Source organism: Telmatherina bonti, assembly GCF_933228915.1.
Source record: "Telmatherina bonti genome assembly, chromosome: 19".
Taxonomy (NCBI): domain Eukaryota; kingdom Metazoa; phylum Chordata; class Actinopteri; order Atheriniformes; family Telmatherinidae; genus Telmatherina; species Telmatherina bonti.
The window spans coordinates 23,951,979-23,968,877 of NC_136617.1; positions in this window are offsets into that span (position 1 = coordinate 23,951,979).

The window sequence follows — 16,899 nt, forward strand, 5'->3', positions numbered from 1 at the left end:
GTTGATATTTTGCCATTTTTTAATTGGCCTTTCCAGTAATTCAATTTCAGTTGGTTTTATTTATTTTATTTTATCATTTAATTTCTTTTTATTAAACTAAACTTATGACTTAAATTTATTGGCTTAAACTTTGAGCCAACTTTTATCAATGTCATTATGGTTTGAAAAAGTATGGAGTAAAAAGCCCAAGAGCTCACACACACACACACACACACACACACACACACACACACACACACACACACACACACACACACACACACACCAAAGTGAGCTGTTTTATTCTTAAATCCTTTAATTTCTCTGGTCTGTAGTTTGGCCACAAGCAGTTAGTGCTATTTTTTTTCTGGTTTTAAGTTCTGTTGAAGTGACTGCAGATTTATGTTCCAGAGAAAACTCACTGGGTTTAACTGTCTGTCCATTTCCTTGTGTTTTGTTTGAGATTTTATTTGGTAACATTAAGAAGTGTTGCTGATAGGTTTAGGCAATGTAGAGGTTTAATTTAGTAATGGAACATACCCAATTAGAAGTCAGATTACCTAGATATAACAGATTATCCAAAGTAGTGATAGAAAGTTATTAACTCTTTACTTTCCTTAAAATAATTTAACAACATAACTGCAGATGACAATTTGCTGTTAATAGCAAAAGAAAAACAAACAGCGAACAGTTGTGATGTCTCATGTCCCAGTGGAAATGAACAGTAAATGCACTATTATTTGTAGTTTAAGTTGGGTGAAAATAAAGATGAAGAATACTGTTATTATCCTCAGAGCTGGCACTGTGATGTAGAAATTTAATGAAGGAAACTGAACATCTATGCAATCAACTCCATTCTCAACCATTTATGCAACCACAATTTTTTTTTCATTTTTCAGTTTTTCAGTTTCCAACAATTTTTAACACACCAAAATCATGCCCTCAAACCTGGAAATGGTTTACTGCTGTGTCCCCTTTAAAGTTTGCTTCAATATCACTGTTCTTTGGTGTCACCTCAGTTGGCCACACATGCATCTGTTTTTGTTCTCTAACAAGTAGAGGTAGTTCCGAAAGAAAGACAGGACATGATCCATGCGACCATAATGAAAGCAGTAAAAATGGCTTAAAAGTGAAACAAAGAAGTTTAAACTGTGTGTTTATATTTCTTTACATATAATATATTTTCTGCATAAGTCCAGAGGCATTCCTGCAATGCTACACCTTCTTTTTCTGTCAGTGATCCCCACTGTTTTAGTCAAAGATAAAAACTGTTTGTGATTACAAACTATTAGAATAATTTCCCCCAAACACCACAAATATCAGACCCTGTAGGAAGCTTTTTGTAATTTTACTGCCTTCTCAGCATTTTGTTGTATGTGGCCAAGCAAAAAATAAAAAAATAAAAATAGTAATTTCATATTTTGACAGACTCCTTGTTTAAAATCTTTCTGGTCCATGTGATTTCGCTCCCTCTTAAAGAAATCCACCTGTTATTGTTCTTGTAGGTCAATTTTTTCTCCTCTTTCACACCCATCATATAATTCAACTTTGACACGTATTTACCCTGCAGAAGCCAAGATGGCGTCACTAACCATTTCTGTTTCCAAGACTGTCAATTGTGCCTTTAAAAGCTCTTATGACTCACTGGAGCTGTATGTACATCAGTAGCAGACTGAATGTAAGGAATGTCTGCTGAGAGACACGGGGTAATTATGACAGCAGGAAACGTTAATTTGGCCCATGCGTCATGACTCTGACATTGTTGCCATTTGCTATGTTGCCATGTCCATTTCCACCTCTGAGAAAAGAGAGAAGTGTTTAAAGTACCTCAGAGGAAAAGCATCTGAGTCACATCTGGTTTCAGTGTTGCAGAATCAACCTTAAGATGGCTTTTGTTTCAGACTACTTCTCTGTATCATCATTTACCTCCCACCTCTCTTCAGTCCTTCTCTTTGTGCTTTCCCTCTTTGACCCTGGCCCCAGTTTATAGAATATGGGGTTTGGGATTTACGATCATGTGTCGGACACTCATCCAGAGTCCTATCTGCAGAGGGCTTCAATAAACCTAAAGCTCTCCCTTTGTTCTTTCCCCGAGCTCTCTGAGTACTCCCTACAAGACCTTGTTCTCTGTCACTGTAATTCTCTCTTCCTAATGTTTTTAATGTTCATCCTTCGCCACCCCGGCGGCCTTTTCATCTTTCCACTTACATGCTTTTGGGCCTCCTTCCCCTCCCCTCAGCTTCTACATGCTTGAAAACAGGCACTGCCTCCTTGATAGAAATATAGCCCAGGTTTGATTTACAACACCTCAGCCTTCCACAAATAACATCTGTTTTTGACAAATCTTGCAGCCTTGTTTCTTATTACAATCTGTTCTGCAAGTGCTTGGACAGTGGCATAGATCTTCCCCCAAAATGGATTTCAATTGAGGTAATCAAAATGTGAAGTACCTCTCATGTAGAATTTAGCATCCACTGTGTTGGATGTACACCCAGAAGCAGAAACTGCAAACTGAATGCCTCCCCTTCCAGACAGACTGCAGTTTGCATTGTCCCTGAAGCAAAGCTGTCAAAACACACTAAAAATATTTTTCATTACCCAATTAGTAAAGCTTTTGAAATTCTGTGAAACTTACTTACCCTACAGATCTAAATATGTTATACCTGGAAAAATAAGAAACACCTGAAATAATCACTGGAAAGTTGGGAGATCGATTACAGGCTTCCACTGACTACGTGCTGAAGTGTCCTTGGACTGAACCCCAAGTTGCCCCCCGATGTGCCTATTGGGGTCTGAGTGTGTATGAGTGTATGGTTTGAGTGTGTGTGTGTGTGTGAATGGGTGAATGTGATGTGTAGTTTAAAGTGCTTTGAGTGGTTGGCATGAGTGGAAAAGCGTTATATAAGTACCAGTCCATTTACCATTTTACCTTTCTTCGCTCGAATGGAAGCATGTTTCCAAGTCCTTTCTCAGGTCTCGATACAACTGCAGTTGTGTTTAAGGAGCAAACAGTTAAGGAAATTTTTTTCCACTCACAATCACGCAAATTAGTTTATAACAATTTATTTTGGATTTAGCTCCATGAAGCCCAAAATCTATAAGTTTGAAGGGTATTTGAGTTGTGGCATGTCATAAGTAAATTATGAGGTGTGTGTGTGTATGTGTGCACTTTAGTCTGAAATGACAAACCACATCTGCATGGTGCAAACCACTGAAATGAACCCCAGCAGTGCCGTTGTGTTTTCTCCTAAAGACAACACCTCCACATCACCCCCAGAAAGCTACAGAAAAGCCATAGAAACAATCCAGTTACTTTTGTTGGTCTGTTCTGGTCTACTGTAGGAACATGGCATTGCAAAATGAGTTTAATTTATTTTAAACTCTGTGAAAAATGAAAAAAGAGAAGAAAAAGACTGACATTAAGTGTTTTAACTTGTACTGCTGCTCTGCCTGAAATTTGGCAACAATCCCAGAAGTCCGCAAAAGGACCGGGACAACCTCAGATTCTTGCAATGATTTGCAGGATTCAGCTGTTATCCTTCTGCTAAGCTGATTTATGTGCAGTTTTATCTCCCCGCTTACTTAGACATCAGCCAGGTCATCATCACTACACTTCACATGCCTGCACACTCTGCAAGGAGACCCATTCATCAGGCCCCAGAGACTGGCTATGGTTTTATCAATGATCAAATCCATTTCTCTTGGATAACACATTATAATGTTTGGGACGAGTCGCTGACGCTGGACACATGGCGCTGTACGTGGGGTCTGTGTTATTCCGTATCTATAATCGTTGTGGACTGTGATTGATCACAAAATTACATTTAAGAAAAACGTGAGCAAATAGAAATCTGAAGACATAAACAATCATAATAATTGACATTGAAACAGATAGAAAGTGGGATGTTTATTTCTTTCCACAGAAAGACAAAGCAAACCAAACAAAACAACATTATGTTAAAGTATTTAACCTTATGCAAAGGTCTGAGTATTTCTTGGGGCGTGAGCAGAATCTTGTGGCGCTGTCCCCTGCTGTGATCATCTCAGGAAACAACAATAAATTTTCCTGGTTTGTTTCTTTCTTATGAGAGGTAGTAAAACTGCACAAAAACAGGATAAGACATGAGGCAATGATCTACATTTCGTAAGTATTAGTAGGTCCAAAAGCAACGATGTGTTTTTTTTTTCTTTAAGTAATTCTCAAAACTTTCCTCTCCCACAAACCACTGAAGACATGGATGTGAAAAAAGAATCAGAAATGTATGAGTCTTGGTTTTACAGATTGAGTTTTAAGCAAACATAACTCAAAAAGTAGTTACAGCTGCGGCTTTCAGTAGCCAGCTCTAATGGTATCAAGATGGGTCATGTGGGATCATCATAGAATAAACATTTTCCTTTGTTTAAACTCATTCACAGTTTAGTTGAGTATAAAAACCAGGAGAGAAAAGCATTAAAAACTGGAGCAAAACAATTAAAATGACATGATGAACAGAATCATAAAATCAGCCCAGATTAGTTCGGCCAATAAACATAAAACAAATGAAATGACCAAGAACAGCAAAGGATGAAATTAGACTAAAATGAATCCAGTAAAGAAATGCATAAGTTGTGTTTCTCATTCAGTTCTCTGTGATCATTTTAGGACAACAATGGAGACTTAGTGGGATAGAAAATGGATACTGTGTTTTAGAAGGATCAAAATTCTGATTTGTAAAAGAGATTTGATAAGAGCAAGAAAAATACAGATAATTGTCAAAATTAAGCCCAGTTTTGAACAGTTTCATTCACACTATGCATATGAATACATTGCAGCTGGTCATGTAGTTTGTTTTGTCAGGAGCGTCACTATCTGACTCAGAGCAACATAAAGAGGTCATCGACGTCTCTTCAACTAAAACTAGTGCAACAAATTACAGACAGTGTGGGACAGCTTGCTGCTTTACCAGCTCTGGTGCAGTGGCTGAAAATAGAACATGATTATTGGAGAATTTTAAACAATTTAATGGCAGGAATCTGTGAGTCCTTTAAATAATTAAAGTTTAAGAGGGGGATTCCTGCTAATCTCTTCTCTCAATCACTCCTTAGAATAGTCATCCCTCTCTGGTTTACATTTTTAGCTCATCAGGCTGCATAACTTCTTCATTGTGGCTGTTTGGATAACTGCCCCAACTGCACGGCTGATATGTTGAAGAGTGTCCTAGTAATATTTGTCACCTATAATTTGACCATCCGGTTTAAGTGTTTAACCTGAGTTGACAGTTTTAAGTTTTTAAGTCACATGCACAGATGTACAAAACACATGCACCTCATGTGGCTCCCTGAAGATGTGCTGATTGCGACCCTTAAACAGTTTTTGCCTTGTCATTTTTTTAAAGCACCACATATTTAGCTCAGAATGCTACATATGTTTGCTAAGAGTTAATAAGACTGCATCTTTTTAAGTGTTAAAAGGTAACGTCTTCGGGCTTTTTATGCTGCAGTCATTCTGTTATATCACTTATTTTCTGTGAACTTGATTAATTAACCTGATGTTGAATAAAACTGGATCATGGCTTCTTCTTTTCCAAATACTCACAGACTCCTTCCAATAAAATACTAGGAACTTCAAATCATTTGTGCCAATTCTCTTTATTACTAATTTGTGTTCTTACCTAGATTTCTCTGACAGTTTATAAAAAAAAAACACTAGATGGCACTAAAAGACATGACAATCAAGTACAGATCGCGTGGATTGTAATTTTCCATATTTAGTTGTTTTTCAAGTTTTTTTAAAACATAAAGTTAGAGTTTTTTTTTAATAAATTACAGAAATTATCCTCTTACTTTTTACTTTCTTTCTTTCTTGTAGAAATTAGTAAATAATAAGTTCCTCTGCAGTGTGTTCCACAATATGAGAGGCCAGTTCCCAGCAGGTGGCGCTCTTACACACTGCATCTCAGTTTGCAGTGGGGGAGGAACCTTAGAGAGGAAGGCTGTCTCAATAGAAGGAGGAGGGGCAAACCAGGGAGGGGTGTCTATGACTGGAAAGGAGAGGTGTTACCCAAAGCAGTAGCCAATCACAGTCCAGCAGGAACCCACCAATCAGTGAAGCAGAGAAAAAAAGCTGGGACAGGGAGGCAGGAAACTGAGCAAATGACCCTTGATGAGGGAGAGGAGGTGGAGGATGGGAAAGATGAGGGGAGGAAAGGGGCCCCGGGAGAGGGATGTGTGTGTGCTAATGCATGTATGTGAGAGAGAAAGGGAAAGAGAGACAGAAAGGAGGGAGATAAAAAGAGAGAGAGAGAGGGTGGGGATGAGGGGGGGGGGGGGGGGGGGGTATGCTTTGTTGAAAAATCTGCAACATCTTTTGTCTGTCTTATTTATTTATTATTAAATATATTTCTGCAACAAATGCTGATGGCCCGTTCAAGCTCTGAGAGATGAATAACGTGTTGCTGGATGAGAAGATAAACGACAGCACAGAGAGAAGCAAACATGTTTGACGAAGGAATTAGTGAGGTGAGAAACGGTGAATGTGTTTTTGGTAAACGAAAAAGAAAAACAGAGATGAATAAAATGGCGAAGGATTTTGACGATGAGAGATTAACGCTCAACGAGGTTTAGAAATGCCTGCTGTTTTGGGTGGGAAAAAAAAACAAAGCATTTTATTGCTTTCCTTGCCCTCACTTGAGCTGAATGTTTACATGGTCATTTATCTGTTGAGTGACTTTCATGATCCTTGGGCCTTAGGAACTTATTAAAAGCCTGACACATAAATTCCAAAAACACTGCTATCAATAGAAAAATAAGCATTGAAACCCCAGCTTTGCTGCTAAATGAATGGCCTTCATTTAGTGAGAATTATTTGTGCAGTTCCAAAGCTGGGAGCTTGAAATGAGGGACAGAATAAGAAAGAAGAAGAAAGGCAAAATAAAATCGTAAGTAGAAAACACGGCAAAGAGAAGGCTCTTTCCCTGATTGATTCTCCTGACCTTTGAGTCTCCTTACTGCTCTCAGTTGGACAGCCAGTTTGGTTGCTGTTCGCATGAGAGGAGGAGGGGGTCACAAGGGGTCAAAAGGTCCAAAGACACCCACACAGAAAGGCACACCATGACCCCCAGCCCGGTCCCTGAGATGCAGCTGAATGCTACACATGCAGTGCTCAAAGTAAACACAAAATCAAATTTTTTTCACCAAGAAGCAATTCTGTAATCCTTTAAAAGTCACTTTCAATTTGCCAGATGTAAAAAAAAGGCAGTTCATTGAACAAAATTTTTCTGCTTTCTGAGTTCACAAAGAGGTGCTTCCTGCTAATAACGTCAATGGAATTATCAATAACTGAAAACATGAGGTTTCAGGAGTAGAAATCATGTGCTACCCTGATGCTTTTGCTGCTAGATGGTGGTTGATGTAGCAAAGTGATCAGAAAATGCTGAGAAAAAAAAAATGCCAGAATTCAAATTTAAAATCTTGTTTCTTTTCTTGGTAGGGGTTTGGGTTTTGTTTTCTATTGTTCTTGGTTTTTAGTGCTTTCTGTTCAACTGCTGAAATGTAAAGACAATATTTTAGTTAAACCAAACATGAACCTGAAAGATTTATGATGAAGCTAATATTAAAGAAAAATCTGCCTATTTCTTTATTGAATTTCTACCAAACAAGCTAACTTCATCATCTGAGTCTGGTTTTTATCATCACAAATTTCTTTGCGGTACTCTATTTAAGGAAAAAATGTAGAAAACTAGTAGCTGAAACTAGACCTCAACGGCATCATAGTTGTTATGGGAAAAAGACACAAAACCCTCAATGAAATCAATGCAGATATAATAATACCACTCTCCGGAAGTCGTCCATTCAAAACTGAACACTTTTGTAAAAGAGCATGCACTTACTGCAGCTGTGCACAATTACAGTATGAGCACTTGTGTTTCTCTTCCAGGAAGCTTTTAAGCGCTGATCTATCAAACTTCTTAAATAAGGAATGTTTAGCGAGTTTATGCTATATAAAGTACTCAGCTTTGATGTCACGCAGGTTATCTCTCCTTAAACAATGTTACTCTGCCAGGAGGCAGAAAGAGGAAAGACTTTTTAATTACGATATTCTTATGTAGAGTTAATAGCTACAAGAAAAAATACAAATACATCTCAAGTGGTATTAAGAGGACAGGTTTTTACTAACATCACTATATAGTGATCTGTGTCAGTTGTCATCATAAGCAGAACTTGGAGGAGCAACAGAGAACGCTAAAAATAAGCATTTAATGTTTAAATTTGGAGGCGTGTGCTGATTGTTCCCACCATCTGACTCATTCATTCATATAGTGGAAATACGGATAAATAAACATGGAAATATGATTAAACATTTTCATCAGACTGCAGCATTTAAAATTTGTCGTGTGGTTTTTTTGGTTTAAAAAAAGTGCATGCAGGAGCAAATCAAGCTGATTAAAGAAATACACCCATTCTTCCACCCACAACAAAGAAAAAAAAAAAAAGGAAAAAGAAATCCATAATAAATGCAAAACTGTTTTTTTTCTCTCAAATAAAGATTAAGTTCATGAAAACATTTTATCAATTTGACTAATATCTAAAACTTTGCGTATTTGACATTTAAACCAGTTAATATACCAAAACTGATTTATATTCTTTAAAAGATTGTGTACACCTTCAAAACTCATATTTAAACCAAGTCAATAACTTCCGAGTCTAACTTTTGCATGTTGCAAACTTTCCATCATGATAACTCTGCAGAAATGTTCTCATAGGCAATCTGTGAAAAATCACATTTCTTTTTTTTTTTTTTTTTTTACAAGAAAAGAGAGTTAAAGCACCAAAAGAAAAAGGAGAAAAAAAAAAACAAGTTTGACAAAACAATGTTGCTTGAATCTATTATTCATGCATGTGACTTACACAGAGTTTCTTCACATTTCCATTCTGCATGGTACAACACAGTCATGTGTGTGTGTGTGTGTGTGTGTGTGTGTGTGTTCTGCTTTGTGTGTATAAAATATTGTTATTCTCTGACTGTTTGTGATGGTACTGCCGTAAAAGCATCCCCACTTTCCCCCCCATTTCCACTCCCTTTACCACTCTTCCCCCACTCCGTTCCCGGCAGTATACAGCATGTGTGTGTAGTTGTGTGTGTGTGTGTGTGTGTGACTGTGTGCTGGTTCACATACACACAGAAGGAACATGATCCAGACAATTGCTTTCAGTGCAATGTGCAGAATCCCCAGAGTTTTGAGAGAAGACAGAATTAAAGGGAGGGAGACAGAGAGAGATTTGACCTCAGTGGAGCTTTTCATACACTCTTACTCACAGTCTCACACATACACACAGTGTGTGAATGTAGCACTGAGTGGTAGGGACAGCTGAGGGATGGTGACATCATCTTTAGTTGCTGTTTCATGTATTTGATCTGGCCAAAGGGGAAGATTGAAACTGAAATGCCAGACAGCTCTCTGGACCCATATCCTCTGCCAGAAATACTGTGTGACTGTCTATGTGTGTGCACTTCTAAGTACAACTACTTGTGTGTGTGTGTGTGTGTGTGTGTAAGGTATAAGAGCATCAATAAAACCACAACGCTGAACCATACACCTCGTTCTTAACTCTGTCTGCCTCTTGTTGTCTCTCTTCCTGCCAGCCTCCCTGCTGATTGATGAGTTGTATATATTCCGTCTGGTAATCAGATCCTTTTCTTCCAGAGGTTGCTGTAAATACAGTCTGCTGAAGTGCCAGGCTACCAGGCAGACAGGCTGACTGTCTCTGGCGGGGATTTGGCCAACACTGCAAAGCCCACCATCATGCTGTGGAGGCCCCCTGAGGGCTCCGAGAAACACATGACGCCTCCCAAGCAATGAGATCAGTGCACACTAACATGACGTGTATGAGTGTGTGCATGCACGCGTGTGTATAATAGAGATAGAGAGGTCATGTGAGGTCTATGTTAGCATAGATGTGCAGATTCATTAGACATCTGACTTGATCTGAGCAGTAAATTAGCTGTTATATGGAAATGAGAGGAGGAGAGAGGTTGTGCACTGATGTGACTTTTTGCGGTTTGGTGAGGATGACACAGAGGGAGCACAAATGCACACACACAAATCATACATGTGTTTAAATACATAAGCAAATGCATGTTTTACAGCTAAGATGCCATCTGTATGTACACAAGTTGATTACCTCAATAATCTAAACCATCACGGCACATCATGCAGTAAAACCAGCTAATTGAATTTTTTTTTTTGCTGTGAGAATACATGTGTGGCTTTACGCAATGAGCCTGAGCATGGGAAAAAGGGCAGATTTAAACAGCAAAACAAGCAACCACTACCACAAACAGAATTCCACAAAAGCCTTTAAACAAAACAACATGTTCAGGCAGCACTGTGTGGGACCGGACGCATGCTGTGGACTCTACATGCAAAATGAGTAACGTGTTAACCAGATGAGTGAAACTGCTGTTACAATGTCATGTCATGAGTACGGATTTAGCTTGTGCTAGCAAGTCTGTGCCCAGGACGGCTGAACTGACTACCTCATGTGAGGTGGACCATATGCTTGAAAACTAGCAAGTGCATGGAGTGTGAATCATTTTAACCTAAAAGTGAAAGTTATGCTTTATATGAGCCAAGATTCAAATGAGTGTTTGCGCTGTAGCAGCAATAGACAGATATATGTTTACACATTTGTCTGTATACCTGTGGCCTAGGACTGCTTTCTCAACATAGAACCAAAGATGACTGTTAAAGCAGTCACAGAATTCAATATGTTAATTCTTGTTCAGGTTTTCTCTATTTTCACATGGACTTTATATTGTTTCAAGTTTCAGTAGAGAGACAAAGCCAGGAGGCTAAAGCGATTTGGTGGTGGAGGGGTTCCTGTGTAGGAACATTATTTATACTTTTGGTTTTGGTCTACTGGTAAAGTGGAAGATGCAAGCAGCTGAAATGTTCATAGTCACACTCTATTCCTCTTTTTCCATGAAGCTGGAAAAACTATCCAAACAGTATTTCCATGTTATAATATTATTTCATGTGATCGTTACCTCTGCCAAGGAGGTTATGTATTTGCACATGTTTTATTGGCCTGTTTGTTAGCAACTTTACTCAAAAACTACTGGGTAGCTTTCTCCTTTTATTCTGATAATGCACTTTGGTCCAACCCTGAATTCAATAAATTTTGGAAGTGATCTGAAAGGAATTTTGGATACAAGAATTTTTTAAAAAGATTTTTCACAATATAAGTGGAAATGAGACGCTTAGCGGAGGTCTGCATTGTCAATTCTAGTTACGTTTGTTTTGATTTGCACAACAGCTGCTGTAGAATAGGTCATTACTGGGTTGAAACATATCCATTCACAAAAAAGCAGTGTTGCAACATAATGTTGGAAACATTTAGGAAACTGTTGAACTCAATGAGTAAAAAGCTTTTGCAAAGTATTATTATGATGAGACGTTGTTAAGCATAATTACATAAATTAGTAGATAACATGGAGTTCTAGATAAAAACGTCATAAAGCCAAATTTAATTTTTACCCCTTAGCCCCATCTCTCTGCTTACCTTGTTAATGTTAGAGAAAGGTGTTATCTCAATTCTATTATGGATAAAGTAGATTATGAGAGGGACACACAACCATCCCAATGAAGGCAGCCCAGGACCACAATTCAAATGAAGGGGTTTAAAAAAGGTCAGAAAATACAAAAGATACATTGGAAACTACACAAGCACTTGGAAAATGCAGTCCTCCATCAACAACTCATTTCCATCCATACTGTGATTCAATTCATTTGAATGAATTATAGGATTGTAGACATACCTTATATCTGCAGGACATCCATTTAGGATGAGATTTGGATATTATAAAAGCTGAAATTTATTCCAAACAAAAATGCAACTTTTTTTTTTCTTTTGTAGTCATGAGCAAAAGCAAACACACATATGTCAGGATGTTTAGGAAAATCTTACTTGCAACACAGTACTATTTTTCTGTTGTGGGAAATTCTAAGCAACAGAGAATATGAAAGGTATGCTGCATCTTATTGGGTAATTATGTGCATTTAACTAAAGTATTCTATGTCTTAAGATTGTGTCATCTCTAAGAGTTTAATGGAACTATCAATTTTACATATAACATATCTAAAATAAGTACTTCAGGATGAATGAGAAAAATGTTACTGAATCCAAATCTGGAAGATAGATGAAGTAACATAATGTTTGTAGTTATGGATTAAATGGCTTATTACACAATTACAATTATCCATCACATTATACAGCATACAGGGTTTGAGTGTCAACTTTTGGCATCTGCAGAATAATAAATCCACTCTACTCTAAGAGTGACATGCCTTATATTTATATTGTTATTTCATTCTGTCACAAGGGTAACCCTACTGTCATGCCAATATAGCACATTTGAAGTGAACCAAATTGACATGCTGAAAAACACAGACTGAATGACAAAGACGCAGAGACAAAGTGAATCTAATGAAAGCAAGTGGAGGTCTACCACCCACTGGAGCAGACAGCACACCCCGTCTCCCTCTGCAGAGTCAGCTTAGACACAAAAGGTACAAAAGCCATCTGGGCTAGGCGGCTACGCTACATCCAGAGACAATAGGGGTTCATTCACGCAGTCCAGCCCAGCCATGGCCATCTGCTCTTGGTGAGAGTGAGTGGGCGAGGGGACACCCGGGACCTCCAGAACCCCCAGAGCTCCTAAATGCAGCAGGATGGTGGTTTAAAATGAGCATATCAAAACTGAAGTATTAAAATATGGATGGAGATTAGCTGCTTCACGCGCTAACATAATGAAGGTAGTGCTGATCCAAGCAGCAGAGGCTCCTTCATTGGGAATGAGAACATGTGTGGTGATTTTCCTGTATAACAATGGTGAAAAGAGAGCAACTGTTATAGCAGCGAGGGACAGAATGGCAAAAAGGGAGTAAGGATGGATGCAAACATGTATATATTTAACACACACACACACAGATGCACCACGCTGTCTGTGACACAACGGCACCATTCATCACGCAGGGAAAAATTAACAAAGAAAAAGACATAAAGAGATAAGTAAGCAGACTGAGCGCAAAAATCCTTGACTTTTGCTTAATCTTGAATGAAACTGCTTTGTAAACTTTGTCAAGTTCTGTTTCAGCTCTGAAAGATTGAGGGAGATACTAATGCAGACATGAGGAGTCTATTGTTTGGCATTGACGGAATATTCAACAAATGAAGTCATGTCACGCTATGGCGTGATGGCAGAGCAGCTCAGAAATCTAAGTTTGGGATGCACAACTGAAACTGAAAACACACACCAAGACACACAAGAACATAACAGCAAATGCCCTGCAATCAATCACGAAACTATGAACACACATACTGTCCATTTTACTTTGGTACCAAACCAGGGGATTTCCCCATTCAAATATCTAATCTTCCTTCTATTATTCAATAAGCGTCTTTGAAAGAAAAGTATTGTAAGTTTTAGACTTACAGTGTGATCACAGCTCCAGATTCTTTTGTTGATGAGTCAGTGGAGAAATATGTAAAAAGCTGGTGAACGGTTGGAGTTTCCATGTGATCATGCTACAGTTTATCACTACTATTGGATTACCTGATCAGATTTATTTAATTTCTATAACAACGTCAGATGAATCTGTAAAAGGTGTTCTTATCAATGTTGCTACCACAGCATATTAGTTTGGTGCAGTCTGGTCTCACAGATATATATGAAGTTGGCATGATCCCTTTATCTCATTATGGAAGAGTGATACAAGTTAGCCTCGCAAAAACAAACAGAAAGTTAGCCTCATTGTGAATAAATATATATTAAGGTGACCACTTGGATTCCCTCGATCAGTTCATACAGCATAAAGACCTACAAATGTTACTTTTTACTGCTTACTTCTTTCCAAGAGTTGTTAGAAGTTCTCTAAAGTTTTTTAAGCTGACTGTACTTTTAGTTTTAGCCTGATTGGTTAGATTGATGCAACAAACCTGCTTGGTAAGGTTTAGAAATCTAAGAACTAAAATTGTCATTTCAGATCATCTGTATTTAATATGAGCAGGCGCAAACAATCTATTTTTACACATTAAGAATAGATATCCAGTGGTCGTGAGAGAATCTGCATTTAAATGGAGAAAATTAAATCCGTGAAGGTATTACACACTTTAAGAAGTGTGTATATATATATATATATATATATATATATATATATATATATATATATATATATATATATATATATATATATGGTTTTTGGTTTTTGTTTTTTGTTTTAAATCTATGGTCTGTACATGACTATAAGTCAGTTTGCTATTTATGCAGCTAAAAACAAACTTTAAACTGTGGAATTTGTCAAGTAGTGATAATAATTGTGTTCTATGACGCAATTTCAATAATCAATAATTTGCTGTTGTTCATAGAGCTGTTTGGCGTCTTTTATCTCAATCTGTCATGCAGCTTTGTCAGCAATGTCCTTCCTCAGCACCAGATAATAAATAGTTGAACCACTGTAACTTTCAGCAGCTGGACAGCTGTTTCCATCAAAATGTTGTGGAGAAAAAATTGAGTAAAAAGTGGATTACCCATCTAAATTATACTCACAAGGAGGCTGGAAAATCCCCACCAAATGAATGGTGTTCTGTGATGAAAGCGAGACACATTTATGATGAGATTTTTTTTGTGTTTACCGCTTATTAAGCTGCCCGCAAAAAAGTAAAATAAAAAATTTCTCTGGTTTAAGAAAACAAATTCCGTGTTTGACACATATTTGTCATGTTCAGCTTGTTATTTTACATTCAGAGGACACAATAACTTGTAATGATCTGTAGGATTTTGTAATTGCTCTGTTGCTGTCTATCTAGTTTTCTGGCCTTTTGTCTTAATTTTTTAGTTCTGTCTTGTTTCCTTTTTATATTTTGTAGAGTTGTTTTCCCCTGTATTTTGTGTACTTTACTTTCTTTTATCTGCTTTTGGCCAACAATTATCACAACTTCTTCTCCTCCTATGATCAACCCATTTGTATACATGCACCAGATCTTCCTTGCTTCTCCAGTTCATAGTGTGCATTAGTTATCAGATACTCATGTAAGTTCAACAGTCAAGTAACTTTTTTCAAGGCAAGTCAAGTAATTCTATTCTCTCTCATGGCGTACAGATAGGTACCCCATGCATCCAACAATAAAATCCACTCCCTCACTTAACCATAACTGTCCACAGAAACTACCAATGAGAAAATACTGGAGAGATAAAACCCCTATAAACCTCTGAAAGAAAAATAAACAGGACCACGGCAGCAGATGACCTACACTACAAAATTAATCATTCAATGAAAAGCATAAAGGAATAAAAGTATCTGTAGTTGTTTAAACATGCTGTGGGACGTGGAACAAAGGAATTTTCAGTCTGTTTGTCTTTAGTCTTTGGGATTCTGAATCTCTGACCTGAGGGAGGCAGTTCAGTCTGCGTAAAGTTATTTCCCACAATGCAATAATCCTAACTTGTGTGTTAACTGTGTTGTTTTGTCTGCAGTTGTGGCTTTGTTTAATTAAACCTTCATTCTACCTTCATCTGTCTCCATGAATCCTGCATTTGGGTCCTCCCATCTCGTTTCCTTCATCCACAGTCCTTGACACAACCTGTCTCTAGTTAAACCCGTAAAGCAGCACCAACACTTGCCTGTCATCAACAGCTATTGTTGAACTGTATCAGACACAATGACAAGCTGTCAGCGGTTAGTATTTGCAGATTCTATTATTTCAGTGTCAACACTGTCAGCTAAGAGCTTTTGTGTATCCACTCTTCACTGACACACTCTGTTTACACAGTGTAGATTGTGCAGACAGGTTTGCAGTTTTTCTTAGGCCTTAGTGTAGCGCAGTGTCGTGAGGATTGTGGTCCTACTTAGGTGGGAGTGTGAATACATACCACTGTGTTTCCATTTACCTTCAGTTTCTGAGTGTACCACTCTGACAGGGAAGCATCTGAGTTAGCTCTAAGACTAGACATCGAGGCAGGCACTGATGAGAGACTGGCTTTCTTTTCAACCATAACCAAAGACAGAAAGTGTGGAAATCCCCTTTAGCTGCTGACAGACAGTTGTCAGAAGCCTCAGATTAATGACGCTGTCTCTCAGTCAGTCGTGTCCTAAAGGCCAACATAGCTGGCCCCTGGGACTACGGTGGCCTTAAAGTAGCTTCAGGTTAGATGTTCGTACAACCTGTAAAACAGCAAATACTTGAATTTGTAAATGTGATTTGTTATGTTTAAAATTCATTCACAACTGCTAAAAAAAAAACAGATTAGTCAATTACAGCTGATGGAACATGATATTCATATTTTTATTTAATTACTAAAAATTTGATGCTGTACAATATATCATGAGCATTGTGCGGCATTTGTTTATATTGGTTTGCGGTTTGCGGGCAAGACAAAAGAAGAAATCTGTGTTTCATATGTTTTAATTAAATTTTATTTAAACTTTATTTAAAAACTTAATATTATAAATATATTATAATATATATATATATATATATATATATCAAATTTATTTAAATTTTACTCATAATCGTATTTATTCAATAATTTTCTTTATTTGACTACGAAGACACCCTCAAGAAAGTAATGAAGCTATTCTATCCTTAGAAAGATCTGGAAACTTACTGAATAACTCAAAGACCAATTTTAAGTCTAAATTTTTGTTCTGTTTCCTGATTTTGTTGTCTCTTTGTTGTCTTTTGTAACTCCTTTGTGAGATAATACATTATACCTTTAAAATTGTTTATAAAATACTATTTAAAGCTGAATCATTTCTTTTTATTGTTAGCAATGAATTAAACAATGAAAACTTACTGTTTGCATATGAAAAGTAAGTATTTTATCATCACACTTATGACTCTTTCTAAGTGCCTGTCACAAAAATTCACAAGTGTCTTTAT